This window comes from Oryzias latipes, chromosome 5 (assembly GCF_053564925.1).
Source record: "Oryzias latipes strain Hd-rR chromosome 5, Olatipes_Hd-rR_3.1".
Lineage (NCBI taxonomy): Eukaryota > Metazoa > Chordata > Actinopteri > Beloniformes > Adrianichthyidae > Oryzias > Oryzias latipes.
In genome coordinates this window covers 32949754-32966571 of record NC_136241.1, presented here as the reverse complement: position 1 = coordinate 32966571, position 16818 = coordinate 32949754, and the positions used below count along the sequence as shown (strand labels likewise).

Genomic DNA, 16818 nt, shown 5'->3' with positions numbered 1-16818 from the left:
GACGCCACATGTTTCCACTGAGGCTGGAGGAGAGAAAAACCCAAAGCGTGTGGAGCGTCACAAGGCTTCTGACCCAAGTTTCAAAGTGTTACGAAACTCCACGGTTTATGTGGGAAAAACATAAAACCATGACATGCGTGGTCCAAAAATACTTTTACCACGTTTCCTTTTGCAGCTCCCAATGAAAATACCAGCATTAAGTATTTGCATTGCTTCGCAGCTGGTTAGTGTAGTATTGGGTTGCTGTCGTTTGCATGTCTTGTATATATGTCTGTGATCGGAATGCCATTGCATAATGGCATCATTCAATAGATTGAGAGCAGGAATCAAAGGGGAGCCGCCACAGAACCCGTGGACGGATGAAAGGAGGCGTCCAAAGCTCATGCTGCCCTTCTGTCATGTAATTTTAGCTTTTCTTCAAAGAAGCTAATTGGACAGAATTTTCCTCCAGGCAGTAGTTGTCAGTAAAGAAATTTAGCTTTTACCAGAAATCGTTAAAACTTATTAGGTCGCACTAAACTCTGACAGGGCCCAGCTATAGCCTAAAGAAAACTGCATGCTGTCGCTGGGCGTACTGATGTGAGGATCTGGGCAGAGCTACAAAAGGACACTTGGGTAAAGCTACTAAAGATCTAGTCTTCTTTCTGTAGCTGAAGAGGGACTGAAGTGGATTTAAAGAGCCCCACTGCAGGTTCTGTTCCTCCAAAGAATAAAAATGGCAGAAAAGGAAAAAAATTCCAATCATAATAAGTGGGATACAAAAGTCTATAGCACTTGTCGTCTTCTGATCTACGCACTTTTAGGTCCTCACATCGGCTGGCATTTTTTTATTCTTTACCCACATATCCGATGTATTTCTGCATCTCTTTCTGGGGGTTTATCACATGCAAGATGCCAAAATGTACCAAAAGACAAACCTCAAACACGTGTTGCCCTGTTTTCTCCAGTCCATGGCTGCCATGGAGCTAATGCCAGCAACTGCTGACCCCCTCTCCAAAACGAGTTTCTCCTCACATAGAGGCGACTCTTTTGTAGCGCACAACACAAACACCGTAAAGCAGCCAGACAGGCAGCCAGCTGATTTATAGGCTAGCCTGCAGCCGTGCCTTCCCTGGGCAAGTGGCTCTCTTCTGAAACCCGCCTTCTATTAGTCTTATTTACAGGGTCAGGGAGTGGGGGGCCAACTGAATTATTTAACATTGCTCCAGGTAAGAACAACAGGAAACCAAGAGAGTGTGCAACATGAGGTGGTAATGAAAGAAGGAACTGAAAAGCGGCAGGTACCAAGACTCACTAGGAAAAATACAGAACCAATCCCAGCTTCAGGTGGATATGGGTGGACACGGGCAGTCTGTGGGCAAAAAATGATCAGGTGGCCCAAAGGAAATATCAAGGTCATAGACGTGAACCCGTAGAGTGAAAATGTTCATGTACATTTGTTTCTACGATCATGCTGCAGGCGACGGGTCATAGAGAACACTTAAACAACACGTAAAGGTAAGTAAAGCTGAAGCAGGTGAGACGCAGGCGGATTCTCATTTTTTCTACCCCCAAAAATCCTGCAACTGAGCATGAAGCCCATTAGTGTTCTTCATGAAGTAAGTGCGGACTCCTTATGGGCTTTTGGCGAGCAGTCTGGCTGTAAGAAATGAGGAAATTAGACAATCAGAGTTTAGTTTCCTACATGAAATCTAGTGGACAAATGTTTAAAGCAGCTGCAAATACTTTACAGAGGATGACGATGAACATTACCCTGAAAAGTTAAGAAAAACTGGAAAATTGAAGTTCACTTCAGCCTCATGCAGGCTGGTCCATGCAAATATTGTCTGATATTGAACTGGTCCATGTCATAAGTGCATGCAACTTACATTATCCTGACAAATACTTCAGCCAAATACTTCAGCCCATGCAAAACAATGGTACGTTCCATCTTCATGATGTAGTTAAAAGTGGTCCTACGAGCCTCAAGGGAACCGAAAGACGCCTTAAGATGCAGCCACTCCTCCGCATGACCTTCCACAGTCCCAGACAATCCAAAACCACCAGAGCAACCCCCCCCCCCCCCCCCCCCCCACACACACACACACACAGATGCATGTGACTCAGGCTTAGCAGTAATAAGGCTCTGAGACAGGAAAAACAATTTTTGTTTGAAATTTTAAATTCCTTTGATCATCTGTTAATGAAAAATCTAAAATGATTCTTCAAGTTTGGCGATTAACTTTTTTGTAAGTAAAGACGATGATCAAAGTGGGACCGTCTGTCTGGTTTCTTCATGTCTTTATAGTCTGAACCATAACAGTTATGACAAAATGACTGTGAATACATCATTACATCAGGAGACTTTAGGTCACACAAATATTTACAAATGTCTATTACAGCCATAAAAGTCTGTGTGCCTTTGTAAACTCCTTCCTGTTTCACACACCACAGCCAAGTCCTCACTCAGACCCAGAAGGATTGCATCCTGCACATCAAAAAAAAAAAGAAAGAGAAAAAAATGCACATCAACCATGCAGGGCTTATCTCAATGCAAATGCATGCACAGGCGCACGCCCACAGCACGCCGCTTCATCTCTCACACAGCGTTTCTCATTAACAAGCCAAACATGCCTGAAGATGCAGACAGACTCAAGTGTGCACAGTAAACAACCAGTGGGCTCCTCGGTCTAAACTTAGACCATGGCAGCAGCAGTAGCACGCCGACTCTGACAGCGTTCCCGACAGACGGGTCCAGAAACCGTCACTTCAGATTCTCACCAGCCGAGCTCAAACTCATCGGTCAATGCCAAAAAACAGGAAAATACACAGACGCCGAATCTGCAGGAAAGTCCTCACTGTGTTCACATATGTGCTTCTATCACTATTTTCTTTTTAAATGACCACACGTTTGATGCTGTAATTCTTTTGGGGTCATTAACTTTATGGTTTTTTTCTGTGTCAAACAGATTAAAAAGATGCAGCTTTTATGATGCTTTACATAAGCCATGTAGATTATTCCATAATGCATTTTAAAGGGATCTGCGCTATGTATTATTTGCTCAAACGAGCTTTTAAATTTGAATTTACACAAGAAAATAATGATCTGTAACTACAGGATATCATCAAGCAGCTGCGCACAGCTCCAGGCTAATATGACTACGGAACGACGTACGAGTTTCAGAGAAGATCCCAGAAAGGAAGGAATGATCCTAGGAGGAAACTCACAAACACACGAGTAAACCGAAACTGGACTTTGAAAGTCACGGAGCAAAAATGCAGTCCACGCCTCTGGGTTGAACACCTAAGCAGTAAAATTACACAACAATACAAATGACAGGCATTGGACTTGTGTTGTGTTACAGGAAGGAAGTGTGGCTTCCTGATCGATGGCAGAGGACAGAGAGGGCCATTTTTACGTCGGCACACATAGAGGACCCAGGCTGCCTGTCTGAGAGTCTGACGGGAGACGCTCAGAATGCTGACAAGAGCATTAGCATGCCAGGGAGGAAACCACTGATGCTGAGGTTGTGCCCACAAGCTGCAGTGACGGCGGGATTTCCAAAAAAAGGCCAGTGGGTCAGGAGAGGAAGCGAGTCTTCCGACCGAACCTCGGGGGTGACGATAACTCAAGCCAGGCGGCTTTCGGGATGATGCTTGCCCACAAGCCCAGACCGGTTTGGACGTCAGGCTCTTCCGCAAATTAAACTGCCGGCGTGACTTCATGGGAAAAATAAATCTAACGCTTCCTCAATAAAAAAGAAATGGATGAAAATAAGACGACAACAAGATTCCCGACTCATCCCCCCACCAAAACGAATGACCCCAAACAGCTCAAACAGGCACAGATATTTGTTTCTATACAAATTATCAGGCATGTTTCGCACTCTGGTCATTCTTCAAAGCGTTCACAGTGGTTTTTATTTTGATTGTACCATTTCTAGCCAAAGTCCAAAAATCTGCGTCGTTTTCTAGGACATAGTTTCTGCAGAGCGGCGGGAGTTCATCAGAAATTCACCTTTGAGTTGTGGGCGGGATCGTTGGCGTGCAACAACCCTATCCCCCCTTCCTCTCTATTGCTGAGAGCTCTCTGTTTACACTTTCAGCCCCACACACCCCCAACCTAACATTACCGGTGCAAAAAAATTGGCAACCAGTATTTGTTTTTCTGAAATCAAAAGCCTAGCTATAAGTTTGAACGTTTTACACAAGACTATTATGAGTCCAGTCTGTTCGGATTATGAAAACCTGGATGATAGAACAAATGAATTTAAATCAAATGTTCACATAAAAAATATTACTCCAACGCTATGCATTGTGGTCTATATTCGCCACGCTTGGAAATTTCTAGGTCACTTAATTTTGGAATTCTAGATTTGGACAGCACTACAAAATGGTAAATGCACCACATGTGCACCAAGCAATTAGGATACAACCACGCTTTGCATGGGAGCGGGTCTTTAAATTTGGATTTGTGGTTGGCCTTTTCAGTGCCTGCTTGAAAAAAAAGCCTCTCCCAAACCCAAGCAGCTGTCACTTTCAGAGAACAGGAGCAGGAGGGGGGGCTTCTTTGAAGAAACTGTTAAAAGCAGGCGATAAAAATAAACCGAGAGAGGAGAAAATTAATTATACATAACAGGCAGTTCACTTGGATGAGCACTGCAGAGACGGAGGAACTAAAGCTGCCTTCTTCCAAAAAAAAAAAAGTCTTTTCCTCGCCGCCTCTGCTGCGCCACATTTCCGCTCAAATTAGCTTAGTGACAACTGAAGTGGGGGTGGGGGGTGCAGTAAGGAAGGGGTCAAACTTTTACACATCCAACTTTCATTTCAAATTCCCCAATCTGCAGTATATTCCACATTCCAGCAGCTTCAGGAGAGCCAAAAATAAAACATGCAGCCCCGAGAGCAGCCTCTTCTTCAGATGAAATCACCATGGCGCTTGCAGAAAGCTCAGGCTGGCTTTAAATTTGTCCCTGATTGGAACTGATGAGGGTTTGTGCCGCCGGCTCACCTCCAAATTCACCTCTTGATATGACTGGTAATGCACCACCACTTTGCGGGTCAACAACGCCCACAGACTCTCCATCCCAGCTTCTTATGTGGGCCAAATGGAGGTCATTCTAATTTGAGAAGTCAGTCGAGGTAGACCCGTCAGGTATTGGCAACCCGGTTCCTTTCATATTAGGGCTCGTCAGCCGCACCATGAGAGATGTGTGCAGAAGCATAGGGGTCTATAGATGGAGCCCCACTGCTGCTCCCCCTGTAATGTGTTTTAATATTGCCTCTGTGTGGCTCCTCGCCTCGGGGCATCGCACAAACACACAACTGAGAGGCAGAGAGGACGGGGCGAGGCTTCACGTCGGAGAGAGAATAAAGAGAATCTAGACCGAGGTGTTGGGAAAAGACGAGTGGATGATAGGCGCTTCATTTAGCGGAGCGCCGGAAACATCCCGGCTAACCTCTTTAGGATGACTGACACAAATGAAAACCTATGTAATAAAAACAAGTCATGTCCTCGCGCTGCGATAGGAAAACAGATATTACTTTACAGCCAAGAAGGCTCTAACACATAAGGGGGGAGGAGATCCTCTTTCAGGATGGAAGCAATGAGCCAAGGCAACGATCAACGCTGAAGAATCTAAAGGTGTGTGGAAAATGGAACACCAAGGCAGCCATGAAAGGTGCTTTCAGGAGCAGGAAAAGGGTGAAAGATGGAAAATGGAAGAAAAAGGCGGAGATACTCGGGAGCTTTTGACAATCAGAGCGTTAGGGAAAAGGCTGAGTGGCAGCGGGAGTTTGCAGAGGAAGAAACGCCTAAAGATGACTCTTGCACCGGTTTAAAATGTAAAAAATGCAGCACAACTACTAAACAAGACTGTTACATTGGTCTGTTGCATGACAGCATAAATCACTGAGCAGCACAGCCTGCAGGAGTTCTCTAAAAGTCCTCACCACAGCAGGGAAAGAGCTGTTGATTTTTGCAGAAATTTCATCCACACCTTTGATTTTTTTTGCTCCTTTAAAATAAAAAAAAACTATTAAATAAAACAAACATGTATGGCCACATTTTGCAGGGCTATGTGCATGTTGGCTGCAGCCTCAACTCAGCTCTTGTGTTTTGTCATCCAACTGCAATACAATTAGACCTGAAACACGCCTGACGGGTCCAGAGGAATGCAACGCGGGGACAGCAGCACAAAGGCCGGGCCACGGGGCTGCAAAGTGCACATGTCAGCTCGGATTCCAAAGCTGGGACATCACTGACTTCTGAGCAGCAGGAGCAGCAGACAGTGGAGTTTGAAAATTCATGACATGGCTGCTCCATTGTGGAGCAGATCTGTATCATAATTAGGGATGATTGAGGCAAATTGCTTGTAATTTTCTGGGTGGATTGCCAACTTTTATGTAAAGTGCCTTACAAGGTGACATTTTTTTTTCTGCACAAACCTTGAGTTTTGGGAATAGTGTTTCATTTTGATGTTGCCACACACGGTGAGCCCAGGAAGGCAGCAGTCGTTAAGAACATGCCTGAACATGCAACCATAACATTACGGTCCTATTACTGTCTGCTAATTGCAGCAGGATTCCTTCACAGGAACCGTATTAACCACACAAACAACAACAAAACCAGCATCTCCTCAGTTCTGGTTATTCAACCAGCCTCAAAGTTTGGGTTTGGTTTGTCCACATTATTGCCATTTCAGTTCAGATCAGGCAAAAAACTGGTGCAAAATTTGGTTTGTGTGTGTGATGATGCAGTATCTGGTCTCTTTATTCCTGCTTCACTGATGCGTTCAGGTGAGTGATCATATGCAGGACAGCCACTTGGTTTAAAAACTGCATTCACACCCTTCTGTCCTCAGAGTCTGGCCACTCTCCTCCTTTATTTAGAAAAAAAAGCTGCTTCAGCTTCTCTCCACGCCTCTGCTGATTTAATAGAATGAATACATGTTTAAAAGGGGGCTGCAATTGAATTCACGCAGCGCGCGCGGGCGCAGGGTGGGTGGGGGCTCATTTGGTTACCCGGGATTTGATTAAAAAGCCAAATAGAAGTGAGGAGAATCCGATGAGAGCGCACCGCCGACGCGCGCAGCCAGTGCGCACTCCGCGCACTCACCAAGCCCCCCCCCCCCCCCCCCCCCCCGCAGCCCGCCTCCCCGCTCCATCCCCGCTCAAAAGGGGGAATTTAATTGCTGTCGAATAACAAAGCTTACAAATTGCCTCTCATTCGTTAGCAGATTAGCGATCCTTTCACATCACTCCAACACTATTTCTAATTATTTCAAAGCTAATAGGGGAATCGATTTTGGAGCAAAGCACTGCGTCTCTAAAGCCCCCAGAGAAATCTCAACTGCCCCCCTCCCCCTCTCCCCCCTCCTCCTCAGGTGCTTTTAATGGGAAAAATAAACTGGTTCCAATCCGGAGCAACAATCAGAGAAAAGTCCCACCGCCTCCTCCTGCGCCCTCGGTGCGCAAACGCAGGCGACAGCTGAGCTGAATCCCTGAGATTTGGGGGTCCATGAGGAGGGCGGCTGCTGTTCCACGCGTGAACGTTCAGCCTCAAACTCTAAACTCACTGCAGCGAGCGCACACGCGCGGAATCCGGGAGCTATTCCACGCTGCGCAAAAAAGCCTCCAAATGAAGCAAGTTGGTGGAGGAATGGAGCATCGCGGCGCATCTGCAGTTTCACGCAACAGACGCGCGCCTCCGCCTCAAGAAAAGTGGATCCGCGTGCTCCTTCACGCGTTTTTCACGCAGAGCTTCAACTGGAACTCATGGGGCTCAAGGAGAAAAATAGTGGAGCGGCATCGTGGGTTAGAAATCCTGTTCAAGCAAACTCGCCACACACCGACCGAGCAGAGAGCTAACGAGCAGAAAGAAATCCAGAAAAACTGCGGCTTGGACGCGCGCGGGACTTCTGCCGGTACTTACGTCTTCACGGGATCCCCGGGACCCAAATCCCCGCCATGGTTTTAAATTCCAAAACTTGGAAACATTTCCACGCTGGTCACGCAGCGGCGGTGCTCCCTCTCCGACGGCTCCCTGCGTGTGAATGGAGAGGAGAGGAATGCAGCTCCGGCTCCGAGAGGGAGGAGGGATAGGAGGAGGGAGGAGGAGAAGGCGTGCAGTACCTCAGCCCACCCACAGGGGGCTTCACAGCATCAGATGTAAAGACTGAGGAGGTTTTCATGAATATTTCATGCAGTGACACTTTCCAGAGTTAAACTGATGCATCTTCATAACTTTTACTGTATTTGATAGAAAACACTTGTTTGATTTCATGAATAAACGCTATGCGCCCATCGATTGTCTAAAGTAAAGAGGTAAATAAAGCTGAAGGATTTGCTGAATCACAGTCAACAACGCAAACAAGGTCAGAAAAAAAAGTCAGAACAATTTCAGCCTAGAATTAAAGATTTAAATAAAAACATGTTAAATTAAACAGAGACTAAAAACAAGGGTTTTTCAATAATTTAATAAAATTTGATCCAATATTTACATACAATGTTAAAACCCAATCTAAGACCACCAGGGGGGTTTATTAAAGTCACAATAAAATAGAAGTTCCTAATGCTTAGTCTCACATTAAAACAACAGGCTATTTTCTCTTGAAAATTTTACAACGCCAAAACGTTTTTATCACACTTGTCCATCAACTCCTCCTCTGACAGAAATCCATCTTTCATCCAGCTTTTATCTTAATTTTTTTTTTTTGCTTTTAGCTCAGACTTTAATCTATTCATGATTAGCTTCTCTTTCCTTATACTCTAACCTTCTCCTGGAAGTCCAAGAGGAACGAGCATTTTCAATCTGGCTGGGGAAGCTGGGGAACGAACGTTACCCAGGTAGGCCTCCTCACTGTCCATTTAAAAAAAAAAACTTCTCAAAACGAGTTCATATAGCCAGGCTTTTGACACAGCACCAACTCTGCTCTGTATGTTTCACTCTTATTGTTTTGCTTTTATCTTATGTTTATGTAATACTTATTTATATCTTTAATTGTTTTAACCTCTTAGGTGTTGCTTTTTATGTCCAATGTCTTGTTTGACTGCGGTCATTTTAAGGCGCCTTATAATATTATAAACTTGAACTTGGACATTAAACAAACTAAAAACTCAGCTTCAGTGAATCAAACATCTCTGAAGCCTAAAGAAGTTTACTATTTTTGGATTTGGAAAAACAACTGCAGGATGATAGGAGGTGGGACTCTTGATGGATTCTTTCTGCACATGTAAAACTGGTCTATTAAATGCTGCTGGCCCGTTTGTCCCTTACTGTTGTTTTGTTCCTTCTGTTTCTGCAGCGTGGGTTAGCCCCCCGCAGGAGCTGGCAGCTCTGTTCGAAGCAAAGGTCAGTCTGGTTGAGTGTACAGCCAAGGAAAGTCCAGATAAGTAGCGTTCTGCCCCCCCATCAGTCAGTGGAAGCCGACAGGAAGTGAGTGACATCTTGATGACAGATCTGAGACACGCTGCACCCACAAGGCCATCTTTTTATCATAGCATCGCCTCCGAGCAAATTCAAGGACATTTTAGGATAACGGGATCTTTTTTTTATTGTTATGGACATTTAGTGTTTGAAAAACACTTTACAGATAGCAACACATTAAAAATGAACTGAAACACTTCTACACAGACTGGATGGTTCGTTCTTCTTTGATATATAACCATTGTTATCAAGACGTTATGTTTGTCATTTGTTTGTGTCAGAGTTGAACACAGGCTTGTAGACCCGATCCGCTCTACTGCCACTCTGCTGACACTTTGTCCTATGAAACAACAGCTTTTTGGAATTTGGCTAAAACCGACGTAATCATAATTAAAAGACCTCTGGGAAAGCTTTAAAAAGAGATCAAAAGACAATTAAAGTGGGACTATAAGGAAGGGGTGCTTTACTGGATGGATGCCGACAGTCGAAAGTGAAGGTGAGGCACTGTGCGGTGTGAACAGAGCACAGGGGGTGTAGGAAAAACTGGATTCTGTAAAATATTGTGATGATTTAATCAGAAATACTGGTATCGTTTTTGAGAGCTTCACTTTTACGTTCCATTCAAACCCCTGACCACTAGTTCACTCTTTCAGCAGCTCTACACCAAAAGAAGAAGATCTCACGAGGACCATCTCGTGCTGGATGTTCCCTCGTTAGTCTGGCAGTTGATGTCACACAGCTCAAAGTCGACACTCCTCTGAACATGGCCGAGAATGACAACGTGATACCAGAGGCGTGCACGTGAACGGGATTTTAGTGTTCAACGTTTTTCAAAGTCATAGTCTTTAAAAATTGTAATATGTTCTGTTACAGGCTTGGGTTACATCATATCGTGACGTGTATCACAATGTAATCGTATTGTGACATGTATATCATGATGCGTTCCACATCGTGACATGTGTATCACGATGTTCATCGTATTGTGACGTGTATTGCGATGCATATCGTCAGAATCTTGCCAATACACAGCACTTGTAAGCATCATTTCTGAGCTAAATGCACAATTCCAACTTTCACCAGTATGTAGGTTGAGGTGTTCTAAATGTAAATGATTCACTTAACTTAAATACCGTGAAAGCTCAAAATCTTACTTAACTGACTTAAAGTACCTTGATCTGAAATACTGCTGAACAAATATGCTAGGGTTTTTGGAGATGGCAGGGCTTTTTTGGGGTCCTTTTTTTAGTTAAAATAACTAAAAAAGTTACATTAAAGATATTTTTTAACAAGTTTTTTTTTTTCTCAATGAAAACATACTATGGTAACTATTAGGATGAGTTCATACGACTGGAGTTTTCACAATTTTCAGTTTTTGCGGCGACAGAACAGAATAATCCCCAAAAGGAATCAATTAATAATAACAAAATGTAAGTGAAGCTATTTCTAAAATTGTTAAATAACTCATAGTTTCAGCTACATGAGCCTACAACAGACCCAATAGGATAGGTGTTAAGTTAACTTCACTGGTAAATATTTGACTAAACCTTTTGAAAGTGCATCAGCAAATCCACTACAGGGACCAGTTTTTTTTACAAACAGGAGACCTGTGTGAAGTTCCACAGGCTGAGATAAACAAATACATTACCCAGAATGCTTTGCTGGCTCCGTGGGTTCTGACAGTAAATATCGCTAATTAACAGCATTTTCACAGTTTATCCTGACAGGAGGACTTTGCTTTACACAAATAAATATTTCAAAGAAAATAGCTATTTTACTAGTTAGTTAGGAATAAATGAAGCACAGAAAAACCTTTGAACTTAAAAGTCATGTGACAAGATTCTGCAATAATCTGAAGAACATACTCAATGTACATTATGTATATGGCTGTTCTATAAAAAAAATAGGGATATGACCCAAAATTTAGCAAACATCAAGTGTTGGATGAAAAGATGTTTCAGTTTCTGCTCCATTATGTTTCTCCAACAAAGAAGCTTTTGCTGTAAGTGAGTCATTGAAACAGGCAGCTCAGCTTACCAATTGCACTCAGGAGAGCAGAGAGTGAGATCTGGCAATAACCACACCACCTGGACTGCTATGCTGTGTCAAGGAGAGTGTGTGTTCGCTGGGATAAGTAGTATGGGAATTTTTGATGAAGACTGACAAGGACATTTACATAAAATGAATGAGCCTCTGAATTTCAGCACTTTGCCAGAAAATCCCCCTGAGTTCACCCCGCCACTGAGCTTTTAAACGCTGGTGTAAGCCCACTGAGAGAGCCTGCAAAACCTTGATTCGAGTCAAACTGAGTTTCACGTCCATTTTAACAGACCTCCGGACCGTACCATTCTCGCTTCTCATGCTTGAACCTGCACACTTGATGTGTTTTGTCCGTCCCCTTCTTTCAGATATCATGAATTAGCTTGATGTAAATCATTATTAAAAGACCGCGTGAAAAGTCACTTTTCTCCTCCTCGGTTCTGCTGTGATTTAAATAAGTCCCATAAAAAAAACTTTTCAAAAATTAGGATACCCTCTTCCATGTACACGAACCGCCAGTGCACAAGCAACAGTAGTTTTGTCTACAGAGCTCAGTGATCCTTTTTTTAATGAAGCAGATTCATCTCAGCTGTCAGGACTTCGGCAGGCAGCACACAAGCCAAGCGCTGAAAACGTTCCGAACATTGCAAAAATGTGTGTTGGTGCTGCTTTGATTTTTATTTGCCTTTCTTTTAAATTCATACACTATTAATGGGCCTAAATTGTCAAGAGAAAAAACAAACATTAGAAGAGAGCAGAGAGATGTAACCGCTCACCAATTGTGTGGAGAAAAAAAGAGCCCCAGTTGCCCTTGAAAGCACACGCAGTTAATACACTAACCCATATTTATGTCGTGCAATGTATGCATTTCTGGGAAAACATCCAGCAGAGAGAATGGATGTGAGTTTTGTTCCAGTGAAACAGAAAAAAAATCCATTTGTAATCACTGTCACAAAACCCTCAAAGGTTTCTTTTTTTTTTTTTTATACACTGTATTTTATCCCACAAAGGGAAATTCTTTCTCCGCATTTGACCGCTCAAATGAGCGAGCTGCAGCCGAAACCGCGCTCGGGAGGCAGTAGCGTTAAGGGTCTTGCCTAAGGACCCTCACTGAGTGATGTTAACTGCTCGCCATTGATATGGTAATTGCCCCCAGTACCATTGCTCATTCCCCTCCGGGAATCGAACCCTGGTTTCCTGCACGGTAGCTTCCCACCTTACCACCCGAGCTACAAGTCACAAAAGTAATGACACCAACTATAGGAAGTCCTTTTTAGATTTAGACAAAGTATCAGGCAATGACAACACTCATTTTATTTTCCAAATAAGCAAAAAGGAAGGGAAAAAAATCCTGATCTGCATCATTAAGGAAAGCCAATCTGATTAGAGCCAGAGGGTGAACCACTGCTTTGTTGACCCTGTAACCTGAGGGGGCAGAGCTCTTGCTAAACAGGTAATGGGCCATTAATTGGCTAATAGCAAGATGGCCAACTGTTGGAGAGCAGTTTATCAGGAAGTCATGCGGTGAGACTCATCTGATCTGTTTTTACTGTCCCTTCAGTGCCATTTCTCCCTCAGCATCTTTTGTTTTTCCAAGCAGACTTTCATGGACAAAAACCATTTCAAAAATGTCCCTTGGTTTTGTAGGTCAGACCGTTGACTGTATCTGAGAACTGGACTGAGTGGGACCACACCCATGGAAAAGGGTTTACTTCCAGCTGTAACCAAATCAAATCAATTCAGTTGCATTTTTTCCCCCGTACGGATGTCATCATGTTGGAGCCAGGAGACCTCAGAAAGCAGGTCTGAGTCAGACTGAGTTTCTATGGCAACCACTCTCCAATAAGAAGTGAGCTTGCTGGATGATTACACTCCTACCACTTGAAAGTGGGCTCCACAAAATCTGTCCAACATTTTGAATGTTGGATGTGGGTCCTACAGGCTCCACCTACTTTTTATGGGACATCTGATTGGTCAGTTTATACCTTGAATAACTTGAACTAGGACTATCAAGAAACTATTTAAAAAAAAAAAAAGATATCAGAGCAAGAATAGTTATTCTGACCAATACAATGACTGAGTAACAGCTGTTTATTTCTCTATAATAGTCTGTGGGATTTTGGCTTCTTGGAGCCAGCGGGTACTTCCTGTTTAGAATGGCAGAAGGAGAGGTAGCTCAGTCCAGTTCTCATATACAGTCAATAGTTTAGCCTAATATCTTTAGTTGATTTAATATAAGGAAACTGTCAGCTTGTGAAGTCAGAGTAACCCTTGTGCTATCCTAGGCACTTTAACGTTGGGAGTTGGGTCATCTAGACCCACTAGAAAGTGCGCTGAACCTTTTTCCTTCAATGATTTGTGATCTTCACTGGTGTCCATGGATTACATGAAATCTTTCCACCTTTATCCACCTTTGTCATGGTAGGGATAACATGTCAATGTGAGGGTGGGGTCATCTAAGATAACACAAGGGTTAAACCTCTTCTGAATTCAAACTTCAAGTTGTGAATCTGTGCGGTTTTATATCCGCCGACATCCAGATGGATGAAAGGACACCTGTCGACGTGACAGTGTGTCTACAACCAACGTCAACATGTCAGCCATGGAGAAACTGTAACACAAACACGGACGAGGGTCAAACAACAATTATTTAACACTATTTTGGCCCTGCAACAGACTGGCGACCTATACCAGGTGTACCCTGCCTTTGCCCAACAGTAGCCTTGAAAGGCTCCACTAACCCCATGTGTTTGGACTTCCCAAAGGGACAGGCAGAACTCTTGAGCAGAACCAGAAAAATGGTCATCAACGTGAAAAGCTAGGCGACATTAACTAGCAAGTGCTGGAACGTGAACTGACTCAACAAACTGGCAGTGATGGCGTGAACCCGAGCCTCTGAAATACTGTTGGACACGGCTGGAGCAAAATGAGTAAACCCCCAGCAGAGGTGACTGGAGAAGAAAGGAGGGTGGAAGTGAAGGTGCAGGACAGAAACATGACATCGTGACCCTGAAAGGGATTCAGAGGGTCGAGAAAATGGACGGAGGGACTTTAAAATATTTGAAATCAGCAAGAAATCCAACAAATGAATTCCCAGTTTATGTACACATCAGATAAACTTTGGTTAATAACAAAAACACGGTAAACAAAAACAGATTTTCTAAATTTTACATAAAAATCTGGAAAAAACAGAATTTGTTCAACAATTTTTGATTTTATTTTTTCTCAACTCCTCACGTTTTATACTTTAAATGTTCAAACGTTAATATGTTTTTTTCACTTTTAAAAATTTTATTGGGTAATTTTAGTACTTCTACTTTTATAAAATGATTTTGAAATAAAACATGTACTCCAACGTGTATTTTGTATGTCATGTGTTTCGTGTCATCATATGAAGTCTGTAAAATGACTTTGGGGCTGGATTTTGACAAAATCAAATAAATTGGATTCTAAATTTGAGCGAGCTTGGTGCACTTTAGTCAGAGGTGCTAGAAGAATCCACCATCGTTTCCTAATTAAAAAGATATTTCAGATTTTTAAACACGGCCTCGGCTCTGAATAAGCCTCAGTCAGACGACACGTGCATTCTGCTGAATTATTTAGCTAAAGGTGGAAAGCACCTCCAGAAGAGCGGAGCTCATTAAGAAGACTAAAATCCATCAGTAACAGAGAAAACTAAAGGCTGCTATCAGAGCAGTCTGCAGTTGGTGCGATTCTCACACCTTGCACTGTTGGGATGCTTTACACAGTAAAGTCTTGAGTGAAGTCGTCTGAGTTGTGAGTATTTCCATTTTAATTATTAATACAGAATGCATTTCAGAAGTGGGAACTCTTACAAGACTCTGGAGACCTTTTTTTTTGTAATTGCTGCAACCCTATAGCCAGCCTCATTGGCCATGATTTACTGAGCATCTTTTCATAGACCTCGGTTATCAATTAACTGTAAGTGTACACCACTGGGGATATCCTCCGCCATGTCTGCCGCATTAACATCCATTAGACAAAAATCACCTGTCTTGGCCGGAGTTCCTCCTCTGCCCAACGTTTTCCTTTGGGCTGCAATCTGTCATCGTGAGGGAAGAAGAATAGTGGGATAATCATTTGCAGCTGCCCGAGGAACATTTTCCGGCGTTCATGAATCAGAAAAGGAGCAGTTTGGCGTGTGGTGAATGAGCTGTAAGTCTGAAGACGGATTCCTCTAATTATGAATGTGGCAGAGGAGTTTGACCATTAAAAACACAGGAACGATTTGGGATCTTTCCTTTGATCAGCCTCATTAGGTGGGAAACTGATCATCTAGAAGTTTTTTTTTTATGTCCCTTTATAAATACCTCACAACCTCAGTGGAAAAGTGATGTTCATTAGATCCCATTCCTGCTTTAGCTCAATTAGAGGTACAGCTTTAACAAGTCCATGAATGTCTTTCATTTTACATGAATCAGGCCTCATCATTAGAGGCTTTTTAGATCAGAGGCTCACCGAAATCAAATTCCAGGAGTCTGATGCTCAGGCAAAAACTTCACAGTTGGCTTGATGGTAAAGCGTTCTCTCTCTTTCTGTTTTGTCATGCTAATTTTTTTCATGAAACTGCTCCATCCAACTTTTTGGCCCGCAGTATCCCTTTCGGGGTCACGGGGTTGCTGGAGCCTGTACCAGCCACTGTTGGGTGAAGGTGATGGACAAGTCGAATTGAAGGTTTGACACTAAGAATAAGACAAATAAAACAAAAATTATCAGGAACAAAACACATTTACAAACTGTAACTTTGACATTACATCACCCTCATTCTTAAAAATATTAGCCCTGATCTACCTGCAGTGTGGTCTTAAACTATTTTGATTGTTTTGGACAAAATAGGTGAAAATGGTAAATGACATGTATTTATTTAACGCTTTACTGCCTTCCTTGGAGGCCGACAGTGCTTTACAATCACATTCACACACTGATGCTCCAATCCCAAACACTGGCGCCAACCTATAACCACCAGGAGCAATGTGGGGCTCAGTGTTTTGCCCAAGGACACTTGGACAAATGGGCGAGCAAGGAGGGAACCGAGCCTGCAATTTTCCAATCAGATGTTGACCGCTCTGCCTCTGCGCCATGCCTGCCGCTTTTTCTTCATTCATAAACTTAATGAAGCTCAGTATCTGAAAGCTTGAATGTGAAAGTTGTTTACATTCTGAATAAACTGCAGGATGCAGAGAAAAAAAAAACAGAGATGGGATTTAGATCTAAAGCCTGATCTGCAGGATTTCAGAGCAGACAGGAGGAGTTTCATCATCAGCTGATCTTGGCTCTGCTTTCACTTCTACATCAGGCCCGATGTGACAGTGAGGAGCTTCCTCGGGAAATCTTATTCAGGCTCCGACAGAGTT

General features: G+C 43.1%; 1 protein-coding gene across 4 annotated transcripts in view; it reads right to left on the bottom strand.

Moving 5' to 3' along the window:
* LOC101175150 (plexin-A1) overlaps nt 1-8058 on the bottom strand; it is a 186880-nt gene extending 178822 nt beyond the window's left edge. For all 4 annotated transcript variants that reach the window (XM_011475605.4, XM_011475607.4, XM_011475606.4 and 1 more), the window contains exon 1: nt 7913-8058. The gene's annotated coding sequence lies outside the window, so the exon portion shown is untranslated. The remainder of the gene's footprint in view (nt 1-7912) is intronic.
* Between the last annotated feature and the right edge of the window lie 8760 nt (nt 8059-16818).